General features: G+C 41.2%; 1 protein-coding gene across 1 annotated transcript in view; it reads right to left on the bottom strand.

Moving 5' to 3' along the window:
* LOC145979027 (uncharacterized) overlaps positions 1 to 20162 on the bottom strand; it is a 255263-nt gene that overhangs the window by 35084 nt on the left and 200017 nt on the right. The gene's annotated exons all lie outside the window — the stretch shown is intronic.

The following is a 20162-nucleotide window of genomic DNA, read 5'->3' as shown; positions in this document are numbered from 1 at the left end:
GTCAGTTTACCACCAAAAACCGAGGAAGCAAGCAATTTGCAACCAATAGATCTTACTTCCTAGTTAAGGTTTTCTTATTTTACATAGATTTGACTGATCGCGACGATGAGGATAAAATGGTGATTACATGAAATCGAAGGCATAGAAATGAATGCCCTTGCCAGGACTCTCGCTTGAAACGCACCGACCTACGTGGCGCAGTGGTTAGCACAGCGTGTAACGACGGCAAGGGTCCCGGGTTGGAATCCTGGCCTGGGCATGGGTGTACTTTGTGAGTGTCCATCAATTTCATAATATAATCACTCATCTTCATCGTCGCGATTAGTCAAAAGCGACAGAACCATCAAAACATATACCTTATGTAGTAATGTGACATTAGTTATCTTATTTACACTGTTGTCACGGTATCTAGTGACATGTAAAACGCAGTTCGATAAAAATTATTTTTTGTTTATTGATTCATTTTATGCACCAACTTGAAAGTGTGAGGTTGTTTATTTTGTGAATAAACTTGTATCCGAGCCACACGTCGGGAGTTGGGAGAAGGGTTTTTCTTGAGTGACAGCGGAACTGTCTTTTCGGCTTAGGACATGACATATTTGCACCAACGCGGAGATAAGGAAAGATTGTTTTCGCCGCTACCGAGCTTGAGTCGCAGCAGGCGTTCGAACCCATGTTCACGGATGACCAGGAAAGCCAGCTGGAGCTCAAGCTTGCAAGGATCGACGACGCGCACTTGACCGCGTTTCAAGACAATGGAGAGAGGTCATTTCCACCCCCTCAGAAAGGGAAGCGAAGCCATCTTAGCGTCATTCCCAACGGACGAATTTGAATCTCTCTTAAATACGCGGTGCTACCATCCCAGACACAGTTTTTACCCGGATTTCATAGAGAGAGCATCTCCGCGCTACACTCTCGCGTGATCATTGTTTTGTGTCCGTGGACTTTGTTTCCTTACGTATCGTGAGCGAATTGCAGATAGAGTTACCAGTGTGCGCCTTATTTTGGTGAAGATTACGCGGTGATTTGTTTTTGCCAAGCGTGGACTACATAAGGATGGAGGGCTAGAGAAGATAGAGAAGGGGGGACGTCGCTTCCCCTGACGCCCGCAACGATGCATCGCCATCTTCCGATGAAGCCAGTCAGCCAACGCCAAAGACGACACCAAAGCCAAACACTGCCCAAAGCCCGTTACCAGAGAGAGAGAGAGAAGGACGTTTTCCAGCTCGACGTTCCAACTGAAGCCCGCTACCAGAGAGAGATGATTGCAGATCGACATCCGATTGATGCCCGACACTAGAGATATCCCGACCGGCGCGTGACCACGTACACCCGACGCTAGTGACAAGAGGAAAGCCCGAAGTACTAAGGAGGTGCAAGTACAACAGATCGTCGCAATTATTCTTCGTCGCGATCGACCTTGGAGGACAATTTCGCCACAAAGGAACCGTGTGCAAGTCCCGCGTCCAGGAGAGATGAATGACCACGCCATGTAGCAGAGTCTGGTACAGTATACTTCAGAGGGTCTCATGTACATGTAAACGTGCGTCGTTAGTATCAACACCGTACAGTTAACGCCGAAGTCTCACTTATTCGCAAAGTTACTCAGGAAAAACCTAAACCTAACCCCGCGTCTGATAATTTTTGGTATTGTTATAAAAAAGAGTTATTTCATGTTCAGATGTGCTAATTTAATTGTCTGCATTCAGCGTTACAAGCTCCATTTCATTTCTTTAATATTTAGTGTAAATTGTCAAAGTGTGCTCCATTTCTTGTGTAATTGACCGCCCCGTCGCGCCATTTTAATTTGTCAATAGTTGACTGATGAGTTCTTTTTAATGGTGGAAAGCGTAGTTGTTTTTATTGCAAGGTCGTGTGCGTGAAATAGTATTATTTGTTGCATAGTGGTTTTTAAGGTAATTTTTGCTCGCGCCGACGATTGATTAGTGTATTCCGGCAGCTGGAGCCAATTAAGTTTTTGCATCACTATGTAATTGTGTAGTTGTTCTCATTGGACGAGAGAGGCTTGTGTGTAATGCCCCCGTCCGGGAAACTTGTATAATGTCGAGCTTGCGACTCGATGCATACGTTCATTCGAACGAAAGATTTAACCACGCCGACCCATTGTCTTAGTTAACCGCTTTCCGAGGGCTGGCACTTAAGTTAATTTAAAAGAGCACAGGAGCTGGCAGACAAATGCCCTAAATTCACATAAAGGTTTAAAAATTAAAAAGAATGATATGTTAATGAGATCCATGATTTGTATCCATACTTCACATGTAAAAATACCTCATGTGTGTGAAAGAGAGATAGCGTGAATGTCGTGAGAGTGAGGAGGTTTTGTAAACAGTTGTTGATTGCAATATTTTTCGTTGTTACAATATATATTCACTTTTTACCGTTCGTCAGTGTTGTTATTTGACGTTTTTCAGGTACCAGATATTATGCTATTAGTGTGTTATGAATGTTCGAATCTACATATCAAAGGTAAACAAAACAGTGTAACTTTTCAAGGTATTAATCTCCGCCTCGCAATAGTATGACAATAAACGACCGTCTCAGTACCGAACTTGATAACTGGACCGTGAGTCACGACCGGTTTCCCGTACACATAACGACGTTTGGCCCCGTGCCGGGGTATGATTGACACGTCATTTCGGGGGCCGTGAGTGCACTCGTTACACTGTCATGAATATAATTTTTGGAAAGGCCTTTTACAGATCACATTTTCATACACCAGCCTTGTCTTATCCTCGTCTCGATATGTAAACACACGAATAGAGTACTTTTGTCACGCAGGCAATAGTTCAATCATACTACAGCATTGCATTTTACGCCAATACATTAGTGGAAGAAGAAAATAGAGAACTTTCAGTTGAGTTGGTGTTTTAAGTCCACTTTGTGCACAGTAAGGCTAATCGGGACTGGACCTACTACGGTTTAAAGTGGAATCCGAACCACTATGTGCCTCCACCGGGTATCGAACCCAGAGAACTTTCAGTTACAAAAGCATTGACACAATGCAGTCACACGTTGTCATCCACGTAATTGACCTCGACCCTTTCCGGCCAGGGATGGCCAAAAAAATCGACTTCCCAGGTCGTGAAGGCCCAAAAAAATCCACCTCCTGGCCAATGTCCAAACAAAAGCTACGGCCCTGCCCTAGGCTAACGTTGCTCCTGGTTCGATGTGATTCTCGCTGTTAATCACTGCTCAGTGCGGGGATTTCTGCTTCAGAGCACCAGAAGTCCCTCGTCATCAATTTACGCCACTTTATGGCCATAACTCAAGTCCATTTGAATGAGACCCTTTCAACCAGTGAAACGAGGACTGGATTACAAGTTTTGTTTGCAATGAAACTACTTTTTTTTAGTAGTAAAGATTTAGAAAAGAAAGAATTTAGATGTGAATGTTGCAACACTTGTTTGACTGTGAATCAACATGCCGGATTTGTGTGTGCGCCACGATGCTTTCAATGTAAAGTCAAGTTCAAACACGGTCACAATCAGGAAGAGTATGAATTGTATTTCCAAGGTCAGAGTTTCTGGCGATAAACAACGGAGCTGCTATATTGATTGATTTGGTTTATTTAACTGCCCCTTTACGATAATCGCAAAGATGAGGATGAGTGATGATACGATGATATTTATCACAGGCCAGAATTCGAACCCGGGATTTCTGGAGCTGCCATTGACTTAGGCTGAGAGTACACTGCACCAATTCACTTATTTTTTTTCAGTTTGTGCTTACGGAAGAGGCTGATAACATTTATTTGTCGAACATGCCATTGCATTCCACTGTACCACAATCCTACGATGAACATATTCACATCAAGTTATACGTCACCTTAATTATTATACGTATATGAATTTTCCAATTGTGTTTATACAAGCGGGCGATTCCCGTGGAACTGGGAGCTTGAGGTATCGTATACTCCCAAAAGGTCTGTGCGCAGGACGACACGCGTATAATACACCACGGAAATATTTGAAAAAGTAAGCAATATGTTGCTACCCCCTATGGCAGAAATGCAAACACGTGAGAAATGCGAAAAATTTAACATTTACGATGCGCTCACGAGGAACAAAGTATGAACACTAAAGGTGAAACGTAACAACTAACAATAGAACTTTACATGCTTCTTAGTGTGATGACACTAATTCTTCGTGGTCGGTGAATTTCTACGGCAGAAATCATGCTTTGGAATAGGAGCGTATATACTAGGCCCTGAAGCCTACAGAGTGAAATACAGAAGAAAAATCGATTAGAAACTGTAAATAAATTTACTCATTTCATTAAGAAAATATTGGCGATTCTGAAGTTGGCAACCTGAATTCTTATGAGTTGGCAACCTGAATTCTTATGAGTTGGCAACCTGAATTCTTATGAGTTGGCAACCTGAATTCTTATGATTGGCAACCTGAATTCTTATGAGTTGGCAACCTGAATTCGTAGGAGTTGGCAACCTAATTCTTAGAAGTTTGCAACCTGGCTGCTGTTGGGATGACAACGTAGCTTCCCCGAAGAAGTCAGAAGCGAGCAAAATGTGTGTGTCTAACCACTTATACCTGGGGTTTATGCGAGCCTAGTCTTTTCTCTTCCTCCATAGTCAAGGACCGACCACGTGTCAAAGTGAGCCAGTCCAGGTTTTGGACTCAGCATACGCCACTGCTTTGCAACTAAACACTGTTGTCTGTCAACGGGGACGCTTATGATGTATTTCAGAACCGAACCCCTTGACAATCGAGGTCTATTGTTTTGTGGATGAAGTCAACGTGTCAGCTACGGTTATACGTACTTCTAAAGGACATATCCTCGTTGCCCTCTCAGTTAACAGTTTTCCACCACCTAACACGGAAACGAAACTGACCTGACAAATGTCGTCACGTGTGTTTGTTTGTAACAGTGCTCGAAGTGACGGAGGATGTGAGTGTTGGTATCCCCCAACTAAAGTCCACAGGACCAAAGAATGGACTTGAGGAAACCCAGACTTTCCGCCTCCAGTTCAAGGGGGAAAATCGGTGTTGCTACCGGTTGCTGCACACCTCGGAGACCCATTCGCTTGCTACGTGGCGGCAACCATTGGCTTTGATGAGGGCGCCACCTGTTTCGAAAACGACCCAAAACCGAAAAATTTGGCAACGCAGAATACCACGAGAATTCCCCCTCACCTAGGCAACTGGACAAAGCCGATTGGTTCAGCGGTTCATGTGACCATCCATGGCTTTCGACAGAAAAGACAAAAATAGAATTTCCAAGTCCGTTCTTTAGTCGGAACCACTGTAGCAAAATTTTCGCACGGCATTCCCCCAGCTGTTTCATTCCCACCATGTTAAACCAAGGTACATCACCCCAGCTAACAATTTCCAGCGCTGGTTTGTATACCAAACCTACCATGTGAAGCCAGCATCGACAAAGATGTGACACTGCTATACTCTGTCCCTTTATCTCTGGAGCAAGAGAACGAATACAAGTCTCTGCGCAAGTAGTGACGCGAGACGGCTCCACCAATGAACACGTGAGAGGGAATGGGATTCCATGGAGGGGGAAGTGACTGCAGCGTGTACTGCTTCGTATTGCCCACTCGATTCTCCCCCTTCTCTGCCGTTATGCGGGGCCTTGCTCCAGAGAGAGGTGGGACAGAGAATATATATAGAGATATATTCGTTATTTGGTTTATAAGCCTTCTCCTGAGTTACTTGAACAATTCAAATTTGCATCCCCCTTCATAACCTTACACGATATTTAAAGTCACATCCAGGGCGTGCCCAAGGGGGTTTGGTGGGGGCGTTACACATCTTTTGGCCTAAAAAGGCGTCAAATGGAAGAAAATGGCAAAATTAAAACTGACTACTTACCCTCCACCCCACTTCCCCTTAGAAAATCCTGGGCACGCCACTGGTCACCTAACACTTGCCATATGGAAAGAAAACAAGAATAATCACAGTCTCTGTGCCGAAAATAACACCCCAGATTCATCTAACGACATAGGAAGAACTTTTTTTTGGTCTTTGAACCGTCGGGAGTATAAAGGAAATATTCGTTTTGCCAATAGAAATCAAATCTTCTGACCGCCCTTTGTCGTGGTTGTAACACCCTTCTCTACTCACTCCCCTTCATCCCTTCTTCGCGTGAATCTGGAGGCGAGGCTAGGAGCCGACTGCCAAGAGGGTAGGGGCTTCATAATAAACAGCAGGGGTTCCTCGGGCAGAAGAATTTTCAGCTGTTGAAATGGAAGAAGGTGAAGCAGGGGTGGACTATTGATCCGCTCAGAAGTGGCAAGGGAGAGGGAGGAGAAATCGCAAGGCAAAAGGGGTTCACTCTCCCAGAACCTGAGTGAAGGCAATCGTCACAACCGAGGATTACAAAGCTTGCCTCATCGCAGCAATCAGAGGATGCCCCCTTACGCACGTGACACGTGACGTCACGTCGTAGCAGCGCGTACAAGCAGGCACATATGTATGTGGAGTTTTGAAAAGTTGCATCAGCAGTTGATCTTTTGTGACACTGAGGTCAAAAAACCGTTCGCTAACGTGAGTCGTTATCGTTTGCTTTACACGTGCTCGGGAAATAGTCGTTGGCACGATCCAGAGACCTTGAAAAATTAGAAGGTTCATTAACGTGTACTTGGAAACCCTAGGATGTTGGGCGGGGAACTTGGTTTGGTTCAGCAATGCAGGCACGTATCTAGAAATACCGTATATTTCGGGGGGGGGGGGAACAAAGTCTCAGAAATAATTATAATAATAATAATATAAATGGTTAAATTAAAATAATCATATTAAATTAATGACAATATTTAAGTGCATATGTAAATTAATTAATAATGAATTATTACGTAAAATATGTAAAAAGACCGTATAAGAATAGAGATATAACAGTACATATTCATTATCTAGCTTAGGTGTAGTTAATATAGCAAAATAATATATAAAAACAACTGCCTTGGCTAGATAAAGAATTGAATATTTATTGAATAACAAAACATTATGTTAGATCCAGTAGACAAAAGGTAAAGTTCCCGATTAATATTTTAAGCATATCTATTATTACAAGTAGCAGTGTGCATAAATCTTCTCTTCACAAGCGTATGATCCCAATATAATCCATGCTTTCCAATAAGTTATAAAATAAAAATAAAATGTAATACAAATAAATACAACAAATAATAAAAAAGTATATTTTTATCATTTAATTTCAGTACTTGATAGGTCTTTACCGGGGAAGGGGGGGTCCGGGCCCCTAGGACCTCACCAGTATTTACGTCCTAGCAGCAATGTAATGCCTGTGCATATTGTGGAGGACGCTACGCTAACCGCTACACCGGATATCCGTGGCGAGTGGAGATGTCACATTATATTGCAAATGACGGCAGTCCCTTGTGCTGACAATGACGAACCTCCCATCCGGTTTCACAGAACGGTGCTAGGCACTGTAAAATGTTGTGGACGGAATGCGAGCTTTTTCTTCTGTTCCGATTCACATTTCGCAAAGGTTCATAAACTTCAGTATGTTTAAAAAGTCGCGCAACGCTAATTTTGATCGCTTCTAATTCAAAAACTTAAATAGATATTCACATCAAGTTTTCTACATTACGAAGCCTCGTCCATGAAGATCCTTTTAAATGCTTCTGCGTACCAGTTCACTATGTACAGGAAATTCTAGAAAATAATGAATGGCTTAAGTCAAAAGTATTTTTTTTTCGCAGAATGCTCATTTTGAGGGAGAAAATGAATTAGGAAACGATCGCACGGTCACTGCCAGCTCAGAATTTTGTCTATTTTGTATTTAAAAATACCTCAATAGATAAAAAAATCACACTGCTGACTTTTGAAACACTCTGTATTAAGCTAACAAACGTATTTATGAGAGTACGGTGAGAAACTGTGCAGAGTTCTGTTGAACTGCATTGAGCTTCGTTGTGCAACAGCCCTTGTAGGACCAGGGCAGTATGGAGTGGATTTCGCATGAGTCCATCGCCGCTGTGTTCTGATTTTCAAGGCCGAGGTCCACCACTACTGCTCTAAAATAGCTTCCCAGTTGTCTTCACGATGGTGGAACAAAATCGAAATATTGAAACTCCCATCGGGTATCAAACCTGGGACAACTCGGAGAACGCTAACCGTTCGACCAATCGAGAGCTCCAAGAGTCTTGCCTTTCTTACTACAGTAGGATCTATCTAAAAAAATTCAATGATACATTCGCCAAATTCTTGTGTCTCCTACCTTCTTTTAAAACCACTTTCGCTGAAAAGATGTGTTGAAGTTGAATCTTGGATGTATTGTTGCGATGAAGGATAAAACAGTGGAACACCAGCCATTTTCTTTGCGTTGTCGTGGGCCTCCCCGATGGCGTATTGCTAGCCTCGTCGCCTTGTAATCAACGGGTCCCTGGTCCGATACCCAGTGTAGGCACATAGTGGTTCGGATCCCACTTTAAACTGTAGGTCCGGTCCCGCTTAGCCTTACTGTGCATAAAGTGAACTTAAAACACCAACTCTTTGCATCGTCGCCTTGCTAGCTTCTTTTATCTGTTTACCAGAAAATTACGAATTGGAGTTAAGGATTATAAATCACCTATGAGGAGCTACCCATTCCTCAACTTTTGTTCTGGATGTTGTTGGATAAAGTCAATGTTACACGTGGAACCTGAAAGCGACCACAACTACGTTAAGGATCGAACCTGACTCTCTAGCCTTCAGGGGTTTTGTTATAATATCAGTTACTGGGGATGAAAAATGTTCCCATGAGGCGACAAGTAAGAAGAAAAAATCATCCAAGAAGCTAACGTTTCGAAAAGTTTCCTTAAAAAAGAAAATGTTCTGATCCAAAAGAAAATAACAAGAAGTGGGAAGGACTGGCGAGAGAGAGAGAGAGAGCAAATTCCTCGCCTCACCTCAATAAATCAAAAGCGTTGCCAGTCTTGTGCAACTCTAAGGACACGAGAAGTATTGCCTTTCCTCGGACGCCGCCAGTGACCTACTTCTAGAGGAGAGTTTCTTGTAGCAGTAATAACTTCCGGAAATATCTTCAGTCCTTTCCCTGATTGGCACCAATATGGGAGAGGAGAGGAAAGAGAAAGATAGCCCAAACGAAACTGAAACAAGAAGGCATCTGAGAATCCTCGAAGTGAAACTGAACAGTGTTGATGATTAGTAGGGAACGGATTTTTAAGCACCTTTCCAAAAATATAGCTGTTTTTGTGCAAATCGTTTGAGATAAATATTTTAGGACATGGAATCAAGTAAAATGAACACACTTTGTTGCACCATTTCGTGAGATTAGCATATTTATCTTTGATGCTTGAGCACCTTTTTCCTGCCTTTTCTTTCAGGTTTTGTTAAAAAAAATGGACAGAAAAATAAATGATTTTCACTCATCTTGAGCTGCTACATAAAATCCTATAGTCTCATTTTGTAGAGGAGAACAAGAGCTATAAAATGGTATACTATGATTACTATAAATTATATTATTTGCTACAGTGTTCAATAAAGAATGTTAATGTATTCATAACTGGTTTTGACCTGAATAAAGGCATCTTATCAGCATCTTTTTTTGCACCTTTTTGGAAACATTTTCAGAACCATTTTTTTCCCTTTCCCGACCATAATTTTGCACCTTGAAATCCGTTCGTCCCTAATGATTAGTAATATCTTTTAGGTTAGTCGACATGTTTCGATTCTTGTCTGGGACTCGTGCAAGTGTATTCGCAATTTGCGCTTCTAGCTGCAGAACCAATCGCAAATGTATATGTTGGCAAATATCCAATCGCCGTCTTCTCAACGTTTACATTACGAAAACGGAAATGCAATTGTGGACGGATTTGCTGCACGCACTCTTTTCATCATCCAGCAGCTTTTACTTGCATTTATGATTTTTGGATTAGTGGTCTCATGTCAGTTGTTGCTATATGGTTTGATGTTTTGAAGGAAGCCTCAGTGACGACCTCCGTGGCAGACTGGTTATCACAGCGCGTTACGACGCCAGGGTTCCGGGATTCGAATCCCATCCTGCACACGGGTGGGTGTTCCTTGAGAGTCTCCCTTCATCAATTTATTCACATCACTCATCCTCATCGCCGCGATTATCCAAAAGTGGCAGAAAAGCGACGGTAAATAACAAAAATCAAATCAAATCCTAGTCTTGGAGAAGCAGGCATGTCTATGACAACTTTCCAACACTATGCTATGCAATTGGTACCTTGGTGTGTGCGTGTGCCAATGTGTCCAGTCTTCCATCTTGTAATAATAGTGTCTGCAGGTACAGTGTTCAAAGTTTGGTGTCATGTTCCACTGCACTAGTAAGAAAATATGATACTGAGTTGCCACTTCAATTATTGATGTAGTACAATCCCTAGTCCAGTGTTAAAGACATAGAAAATGGTGTAATATGACACCAAGGGTATTGTTGAACAACCACAATTCTGTATTAACACCAAGTGGTGTTCTGTTAAAAAAAAAAATCTGAATATTAGCGGAAGGATTTCGACGACACAGAAAAACGTTTTTGAAAACCTAAACCGAAAAAAAGTTTTCAAAAATCCTATATGACGACACTATCTTCAAAGGGAGGAAAAAAACACAACTTAGGATAGGGTGAGGCAAACTCACCCTAACATGGGGTGAGTAAACTCACCTCAACATGGGGTTTATCAACATCACCTTTATTTTTTTCAGTGTAGCTTAACAATCATTTTATAACACAGTGCAAGCTGAAATCGCTTTTGAGGAATCTAGGCCTTGGTTGATTTCATGCTCACTTTTCCGTTCTGCTTAGTGGCTGTAACTGCACTTGTGTTCATAGACAGAATACCTGAAGCGCACAGTCGGCGATATTTACGGCAATATTTTCACTAAGAGTTCTTTCCACCGATGAACAAGGAGGCCACAGCTCCACTAATGAAGGTATGACGCATTTTGTTTATGAATATTCAGCAATATGCTTTTGCAGCAATATCCACCATGCAGAAACATTCCTCAGGTGGCCATTTAAGAGCAATTGGCTTCCAGGCTGCCGTACATTGTGCGAGCTTTACCTTACGACAAAGGCAATTTGACATTACGTAACATGAGAAGTGTCAGTAGTTTGCACAAAATTAGGTGCATTTTTCTCATACACTTTTATCACAATGGCTGAAAACAAAGATTAGAAATTAAATATGTCCCAGTTGCGTTCAACTTAGCTCTCTGGAAAAATCGTCCCTTGTATTTTCAACAGCTCATACCTAGAAAATTCAACTGTCATTTGTCTAACAACAGGGACATTTTGATATTCAATAAGAAGATTCTGTTTACTGTGATCTTGAATTTTTCTTTATGAAGTATTTCCTCATTCCCTTCATATTTTTTCCACTTGGTGAATTATAATGGAACTAACAGTATTTGTACAGAATTAAACTGTAAAAAAAATTATTTTTACTGTGAAATCACCGGCAGCCAGGTGCCAGTGCTGTCACAGTAAAGAAAAAAATGCATGCAGAAACAATAACAAACGACACCATGAATACAGGGTTCACAATGCCTCAGCGTTCTTCGCATATTCTTTTATTTGCATACAGTGTTACGGCGGCAGTTAACCCATTATTACTTCAATATCAACTTTTATGTAAATTATTTTACATTTCAGTACCAATCTGCACCCTTCACGATGACAAATGGTGTTGAACAGTTCTACAGTACATTTGACATTATTTTCAGTGTTTTTACAATTACAGTAAAAATACTCTAGAATGACCTTACGGTGAACCATATAGATATTACTGTGTTATCACCGTAAAGTTACGGACATTTTTTACTGTGTACGATTTGGTCTGATATAAACTCATTAATTTGCCATTTATGTATATGTGGGTGTCTCATGAAAGATTAGGCCAAACTTTATTCAGTAGAATAGAATAGAATAATAAAGGTTTATTTCCCGCATGAGCCTTTGCGGCTGGACATATATTGCCATATTCACTTCTTATTGGGAAAGAGTAAGCTAGAAAAAATAGTACAAATTCTCCTCGTATTAACAATGAAGGTATCTCTGCTCAAGGAAAGATGAAAGTATTTCTTTAATAAAAGAAGAAACAAGTAGCCCACAAAATGATACTAATACATGCTGAAACATTCATGATAGAGAAAAACCAACTTGTAATAACATGTGGGAAGGAATATGCTAAATTTGTATCTTGATAGAAGGGAAAGGTTACATAGAGGATATCTCTTGGTCTGAAAACTGAAAAAGAAGGTAGGTGATATGCAGAAGAATCCAAAAAAAGGAGGTTTGTCCCTGTATGAAGATGAAAAAGGACAGGAAATATAGGTTTCCAAATGTCTCTTCGGTGGAAATATGAAATGTGCTTTCTAGGGTGGTACTTGCTTCAGAAAAGCCTGAGTGTGCTATAAGAGTTTTCTAGATTGTTTAAACGAAGGAAATGTTGGTTTTTCCCTAAGGAATGGTAACACTGTCCGAGCCGTAGTGAGAGAATACTCAGTAAAGATACCAGGATTTGAAACCAAGGCCTCTGACGCCCATTCAGTTTAAAGCTAGCTTCCAGGAGACACTCACGTCAGTCTTTTGTCAGCTATGAAATATATATTTCTCGCGTGCTGGCCCAAGGCACGACACTGAACGTTCGATTACTGAAGAGGGCGATGGGATCGTGTGATAATGCTTGCGACAATTTCGGAAAACATGAAATGCAAGAGCTGTCGTGCAGGTAATATATCTTCGGCGTGTTCTGCTGTGTGACATTTCAATAAGAAAATGCATCTTGTGCGATTGTGCTGGGATTTTTTAATGTATTATTCCTTTTGCAGATGATACAATAGTGCGTTTGTGGGTGGGCATATCTCGGACTTCAACCCATCTTTCCATTGTTACATCTAACACATAATAGAAATATTCGTCGCAAAATAAGGAAGAAGTTAAATCTCACAGACATTGCAGCGATTTCGACTTACTCTATATGATGGCTTGCCTAAAACAGAAAGCAAACATACAGGGTGATTCATCAGTGTGTGAAACATTTGAGAAGTAATAACGGTAGTAATTCTGATGGCGATAGAACGACAAACTCTCGAAGTTTTTCTTGCACACATCACAAATATTCTGTGTCCACATTGCTGGTGCGGCAATACCGTTACTGCTTCGTCCCACACGCGTGGTAGCATATCACGGTCGATCAGTGCCACAGACGGGGTGATATGTTTGTAAAGTTTCTAGAGATTAGCGGAAAGTGGGGGACTCCTTCCGCAATTCTGTTCGAAATCGTCGCTGTAGAGTCACAGCGGACAAGGTTCTTGCGTATTTCAACATACAAACCGCCTTCTCTCGTTTACTTACAGCCATATTTGCTACTGCTGCCCTCCCTAGCGGCAGACCATGGTAACTATGCGCTCGTGCTGTTTCCATACAAAAGAGTTTGTCGTTCTATCGGCAACAGGATTACGACTATTTGTTGCATAGTTTATCTATGATGAATTCCTAAAACGTTTCAAGGACTTGTGTATTGCATTATCAAGCAGTACTAATTATAGAAACATGTGGGATTTAAGTGAATTGTTTTCAAGGATATAGTTTTTAGGTAGTGGCCGCGGAAATGGAAACACGCACCCCTGCGTGAGACTCGAAAAAGAGCAAAAGTACGCATTGAATATTCAATTTCATTATTCATGTCTTAGGACAGGAAAAGACCGAAATAGTTGGAAGGAAGTGCAAAGATATGACGTTCCTAAATGCAATTTTAAGCAGTCACAGTAGCTGATACCCACGCATATATCAATAACAGACACGCACATATTAAAGCATAATATCCTATCTTTCTTTCGTTGAAGTTTTTTCCTATTCTGTCGTTAGTTTTGATATGTCCCTTATCATTTGTGTTTCTCTCTAGGTATTTCGTGAGCTATTTGCCAACCTCCGTGGAGGAGTGGTTAACACCACGACGCCAGGAGTTCTGGGTTCGAATCTAGGCATATAAATGGGTGTTCTTTGAGAGTGTCCATTCATCATATCATCACTCATCCTCATAGCCGCGATTAGCAAAAGGGTGCAAAATCAAAATTTAAAAAATTGTAAGCTTTCTATTTTCCAACATTCACAAAGCACCCCTTTCTTTCACTTTCATGCAGAATTTCTCCACGCCTACATATCATCAGCAGAGTTCACGTGGATACAGAACGCACATATCCATTTCAGTGCAACACAATCTCTGAACGCCCTGTATATAACACAAAAACAACCATGGCGTTTACAGCAAGAACCGTATTTAACCGGATCCGTATATCCTCAATCATTTTAAAAGCGTCCGTTTTTCTTTCAGAACGACCATTTTCGAATTCCACTTTATGACGTCACAGGTCGATGGAAAGCGAGCGAGTGACCACACCAAGAGAGTTTCTGGTATCGGCAAAGCGTTCTCTTTTTCCCCTCTCCAGTGTCTCTCGTGTACATTGAAATAAATCTCTTGTTCCACAGGCAGAGAGCGAGAGAGAGAGAGAGAGAGAGAGAGCTCCCCCAGCGTGTCTACTCGATCGATGGGCGATTCGATGCGTTCGAGGAATTCCATGCGATTTACTCGTCCCTTCCCGCCAGCCATTCTTTCACGATAATCAATTGGCTCATCCAGGAATCCACTTTTCTGAAAACTTTATCATCGTATGAAGAGGCTCAAAGGCCAATGTAAAATGCCAGGAACGACATAACTTTGCAGTGGAGGGCTTAAGAAGCAAGCCTGCGGCAACTGCGATATGCAGAGGGGGTCCTCGATACACACAACTAGCGTCGATTCCGTGCATATTGCCTCAATAACTGCAAACAGTTCCAAAACGTCACTTTTCTTTTCACAGGAAACTTGACCCTGCTTGCTCTTGTTTGTTTAGTTAATGCTTCATTGATTTAATTAATGTGATTTACATCCAGAAATATTTTGGCTGCGATTGGGCAGGGGGTATATACATTTATAAGGAGTGGTTCTCTAAAGAAGGAAAGGGACAAGCAAATGAAAGGAAGCGTTTGTGGTCTTCGTTAATTGAACAATCTCAGCCTTCGCTTCCCATGACTTGAAAAAATCTCAGCGTTTCAATCTTATCTCCTGGTTACGAAGCACGTGATGTTGCTGTTGTTTTGGACCTGGAGAAAAAGCAAGCTGAAAATTTTGCAGCTAACATCCGATCCTGAAAACGGTGTACACAAACAGACCTTTGTACCCCCCCCCCCCAAAATAAAGAGTCTATCAGTGCCATTGAAGAACATGAAGAGGAGGTTCCTTAGTCAGGTTCCGCACTTTCTCGATCTTGACCATACTGTAGGTGATGTAACCGCGCTTTCATTTACATCCTTCCGAGGTTCGTCTCCGTGTACCCCAGAGCTGCATAACAAGAAGAGGCAAATCCCGGAAACATAATTCAGATCTCCCAATCTTACAATCAGACGAATTACCGCCACAACCTTATACCTAAATGTCGAAACATTACGGAATAAAACATTAAGCAAGTTTCGTGCTTACACAGAGTGTCTACCAGTTAGAAAGTCAAGAAACTCAAGAAATATGCTTGTGGTCAAGAATTTTTGCTATTTTTTTGCAGTATGGGGAATTGTACCGGGATTTGACAAAATTGAATATTTCGAAATCTAAAATTGTATTGAGTTGTACGGTTAAGGTTTTTGTCACTGTGTTTCTTAAGAATTATATTCTTGTATTTGTAAAAGTTTTGTAAAAATAGTAAAGTAATGTGACCGTTCCCCATCCAGGATGAAGTCTGAAGCATGTTGACATGAAATGACGTCTCACGTAGTTATCTCTTCATGTACAACATTTATTTACACTTCTACCCTTCGCCGTATATGCATCTTTCCACAACAAATCCAATATCAAATGCTCCCGGTTGCCTTTTGCCCCATAACACAGAGAATTGCTATTATCAAGACTTCACTCTACGAGCGCACTATTTACTATAGCGCTAACCCGCCCCCGCAGTTTATGACGCAGAGGTCCCTACGCATACGGCGCTTACTCTCTGTGTGTATCCATGCATCCAAAACACTGTCTTAATCCATTGACGGACGGCCACTTTTTGCGATCTGAGAGCCTGAAAATCTGAGAGCATAAGAGCGCCCGTAACAAGTCGGAACCGGTATATATACCTCCGACAAACGACCCGCCCCCAAACCGCCGGGGCAAGACCTTTCAAACAGGGAAGCCGTTGAGAGAACCCAACCGTTGGCTTCCCCGACTACCGGGCAAAAAGCAACCTAGGCCAGAGAATTTACAAATAAAGAAATTCGTACATATACACTTTCCAATTTCCAGCTGTGTGCGTAAAAACACACAGCAAGCATTAATTTTACATGAATCAATAATTAAAGCAAGTCTAAATCTCTTGTTAAAGTTCAGCTTCAGTTTTCATCTTAACTGGCCTTGTGGTAGGGATTTTTCATTCAATAAAAGTATATATTTTCTTCATTTCCAACTATACCTAAGTAGGGAGCGATTAAATAAATGTTAAGAAAAAGGCAAAAAAGGTCAAGAAAAAATCATTGAAAAGTGCAGATTTTTGGATTTGTTATTTTGGTAGACACCCAGTTATATTTAAATATATAATTAGTCACCAACGTGGTCTCGAAACACCGCACAGATCCGAAATACTTGTACGGTCGCCACAGACTTAGTAAACATTGATGAGGTTCCGGGGACTATTTTCCCTTCCACGCTCGTCGAAGCACTCACTTCAGCTAAAATTAAACCCGAGTGGGGGTGGATGAATAAAGACTCACCCACTGCTCCGAGGCTGCTGGAATTCTTGGGAGGAGGGGAGGTTGCTTTTCTGTCACATTTTAACAAGCTTTGGAAGGTCTCACTTTGCTACTGAGGAACTGAGAAGGAATGTGTGTTCTTTTCAATTCGTTGCCGAAGTCTGCTCGTTCGCCAGCATGGAATTTTATCCTGAAGCAAGTTCTCGAATCTTAAATACTATTTTCGAGACTGCAACTCTGTTAATTTACTAGATACACATTTATATATTAAGGTAGGTGAGCCAAACGTAGCCCGTCTTCCCAAGGTGGCCCACTGTACTAAAATCATATTAGTATTTAACACAGCTAAGAAATGGTACTACATTAATATACCCAGTACCCCTCAGGTGCACCTCGCAGAAAACGAACTGTCTCGGGCTGCCAGGAGCCATTTTATTTAAGTTATTGTGTAACCCCTGGCGTCGTATGGACTGTGCAAACCAGACCTCCATGGAGGTCGGCTATTCTTCGTTGCTGTATATAAAGCATGTCAACAATCAAACGTTTGATACCAACAATTTTCTCTAATAAATATGTTTTCTTGAGCACAAGCATCATTTTCTAAGCCAACTATAATCCGTAGGCCAGCTTTGGGACCTATGGGCCACCTTGGGAACAGATGTAACGGTTTTGTATTTTTTTTTTTTTTAAAGTTACAAGCAATGTTACAAAATATCCATTTGATGCACGTTGTTAATTAGTTACGGGAGTTATTAATTTTAATTTCAGAAATTTATCTGTCATTAGAGATTTGTAAATTGTAGAAGCTTAACTATGGCTACCTTTGGTTCACCAACCTTACGAAGGGATGCTGTTCTTCAGTAATAAACGCAATCAAATCAAGCTAAGTACTGTTAAATTGAAGTCCTTGTTTTACCACCCTGCCAGATAAATAAATACGAAAATACAACAGCCCCTTATTGTGTTATATTCTTTATAATGGCTTTAGACAGAAAGAAACCTTTGTTTTGGATCACATTTTGAAGAAAATGTTACAACACTTGCATTATTACTATATAAACACGCATTCTTTGGTTTTCAAAACTGAAAATTATTCTTTGATCAGTCGAGAGGTTTCACTATCACTAACAAATGCAATGATTTACAGGCAAAGCTGCGGTTCAGGTGGAAATCCCTCCCTCCAAGTCCTTGCCTGGCTGTCAGACACAGTGAAAGTAAAATTACCTTGGAAGCTGATTATCCCGCTAATTCATGGACTCAAAGTACACGAACAAAGAAACTCTCCAACAAATCACGCTCTGTCCTCATTTCGATACAACTTTAAAAATCCAATGCGTACTATTTTGTTCCGCCAAGTTCAAGTCGACAGCAAAAGCATTGGCTAATTGACGAGCCGTGGGATACAAGGCCTCTAAGACCGATGTATTCTCTGTTAAGGCGTAGACATCACAGTAAGCCTTCATTTTCACGCCTTGTTATAATCAGAGAGTTGCGGGTTCGAGTCTTTGTGCAACCACATTTCAATAGTTCTGACTCGACTTAAAATTGTGTCCAGTTCTAACTCTTTATATATATATTTTTTTTATATTTTTGTTATTTCGCGTCGCTTTTCTGTTACTTTTGAGAGTCCTTTCATCATATCATCACTCATCCTCATCTTCTCGATTAGCCAAAAGTGCGAAAAAAGCGAAGTAAAATAAACAAAATAAATATCCTTTTTCTGTCACTTTTGGCTAATCGCGACGATGAGGATGATTGATGATATGATGAATTTGATGAAGGGATAATCACAAAGAACACCGACACCCAGGCCGGAATTCGAACCCGGGATCTTTGGCGTCGTAGCGCGTTGTGCTTCCCTTCCAGCCACGGAGGTTGGCCGTTTCGTGGATACACAAGCCTATTAAACTATTTATAATGTTTAGACAACACCGAAAGCAAACCACACGAAGATTCACGTACATACTCTAGAACGAATTCCACGTAGATGTAATTTTTCAACATCGAAAGGACAAGAAATTTATGAAACGAATTCACCGCAGTCGATGAATAAGGATTAGACCAAATTCATGGACAGAAGCAACTTGTACCCAGGGCGCGACTCGAACACGGAACCTACGGAAGCAAGATCATGAGCCGACCATTCTGTGCACTCAGCCACCAATGGAATAGCATTGTGATATTTATATGACCATTACACATCATGCGTTTGATGGGTGGGGTTTGAGAAACTAGAAGCAATCTTTCCCCGATGATCTGTTACAATGGCTTTAAAAAATTCCGCAGGGGCCGACTATTTATAGATTGGATCCGACCTGTTTCGTTTAAAGACAAAAAATAACTAAGAGGGGTGGGAGAAATGGCACAACTTTCTTCACAGAGTTCTTGTCGTTGCGAGGGAAATGGGAAGCTAACTGTAAGCTGAACTCCAACTGTGTGCAGCACAGGAACTACCTGTAAGGCGGAACTAAGTCAAGGTGTCTCGAACAGCAGAATCAACTCAGTGTTTCCATACGGCAAAAGAAATGGCTAGATTTTTTTAGGCTCTCCTGAGAGATTTGGGTTGGTGGACATTCTGTAAGACTTGGCCTTAAGGTTGGGATGTATGTGTCTGTGTTTATATATATATATATATATATATATATATATATATATATATATAGGTCGTGAGTGGGATCCCATAGTGAAACATCACATATGCACAAGCAAGGAATTGTGGTAATCATAGAATAACAAGTTTTTGAAGGATTCCAAATTACGCAACCCGTACACAAAAACATTAATTGGGCTTGTTTTTAATTCTAAGCAACTAGGGCCTCCCCGATGACGTTGTAACTTCGTATTCAAGGGTTCCCGGGTTCTATACCCGGTGGAGGCACAAGGTACAGTGGTTCGGATCGCACTTTAAACTGTAGGTCCAGTACCGATTAGCCTATCTGTGCATAAAGTGGACTTAAAACAACAATTCAATCAATCAATCAATAATTCTAAGCAACTGAAAATAAAATCTAGTGTTTACAGTGACATAAGCGAGAACCCATCCACGTTGGTGCATTATGTAAGAGGACGAACGAAGGCGGGAACGTGGCTGGTTAATGCTAGAAAAGTGGATGTAATCTAATTATATCACCCTGTATATTGTCGGATGTGCAAGATACATGGCTTTCATTGGGTAAGCGGGAGATTAAAAAATGACTGAATGGGAAGAGGGAACGGGGAAAAGTGAATTCAGAACAATTGGAGAAAGTTGGGATGTTCCTCCTAAGAGCGAAAAGAGTTGCACAACAAAGAAGCAGGAAAAAAGAAACTAGAAAAAGGATAAGAAAATAGCAAACTGACTTCAAGATACAAGTGTTGAAAGAAGTTGTGTACAGTCCCATGCATACATACATGAAAACAACGACTCAATAACAAATTGTAAA

The sequence above is a fragment of the Lepisma saccharinum genome, chromosome 25 (genome assembly GCF_977018435.1).
Source record: "Lepisma saccharinum chromosome 25, izLepSacc3.1, whole genome shotgun sequence".
NCBI lineage: Eukaryota > Metazoa > Arthropoda > Insecta > Zygentoma > Lepismatidae > Lepisma > Lepisma saccharinum.
The sequence above is the reverse complement of the archived record's forward strand: the minus strand, read 5'-3'. Positions and strand labels throughout refer to the sequence as shown.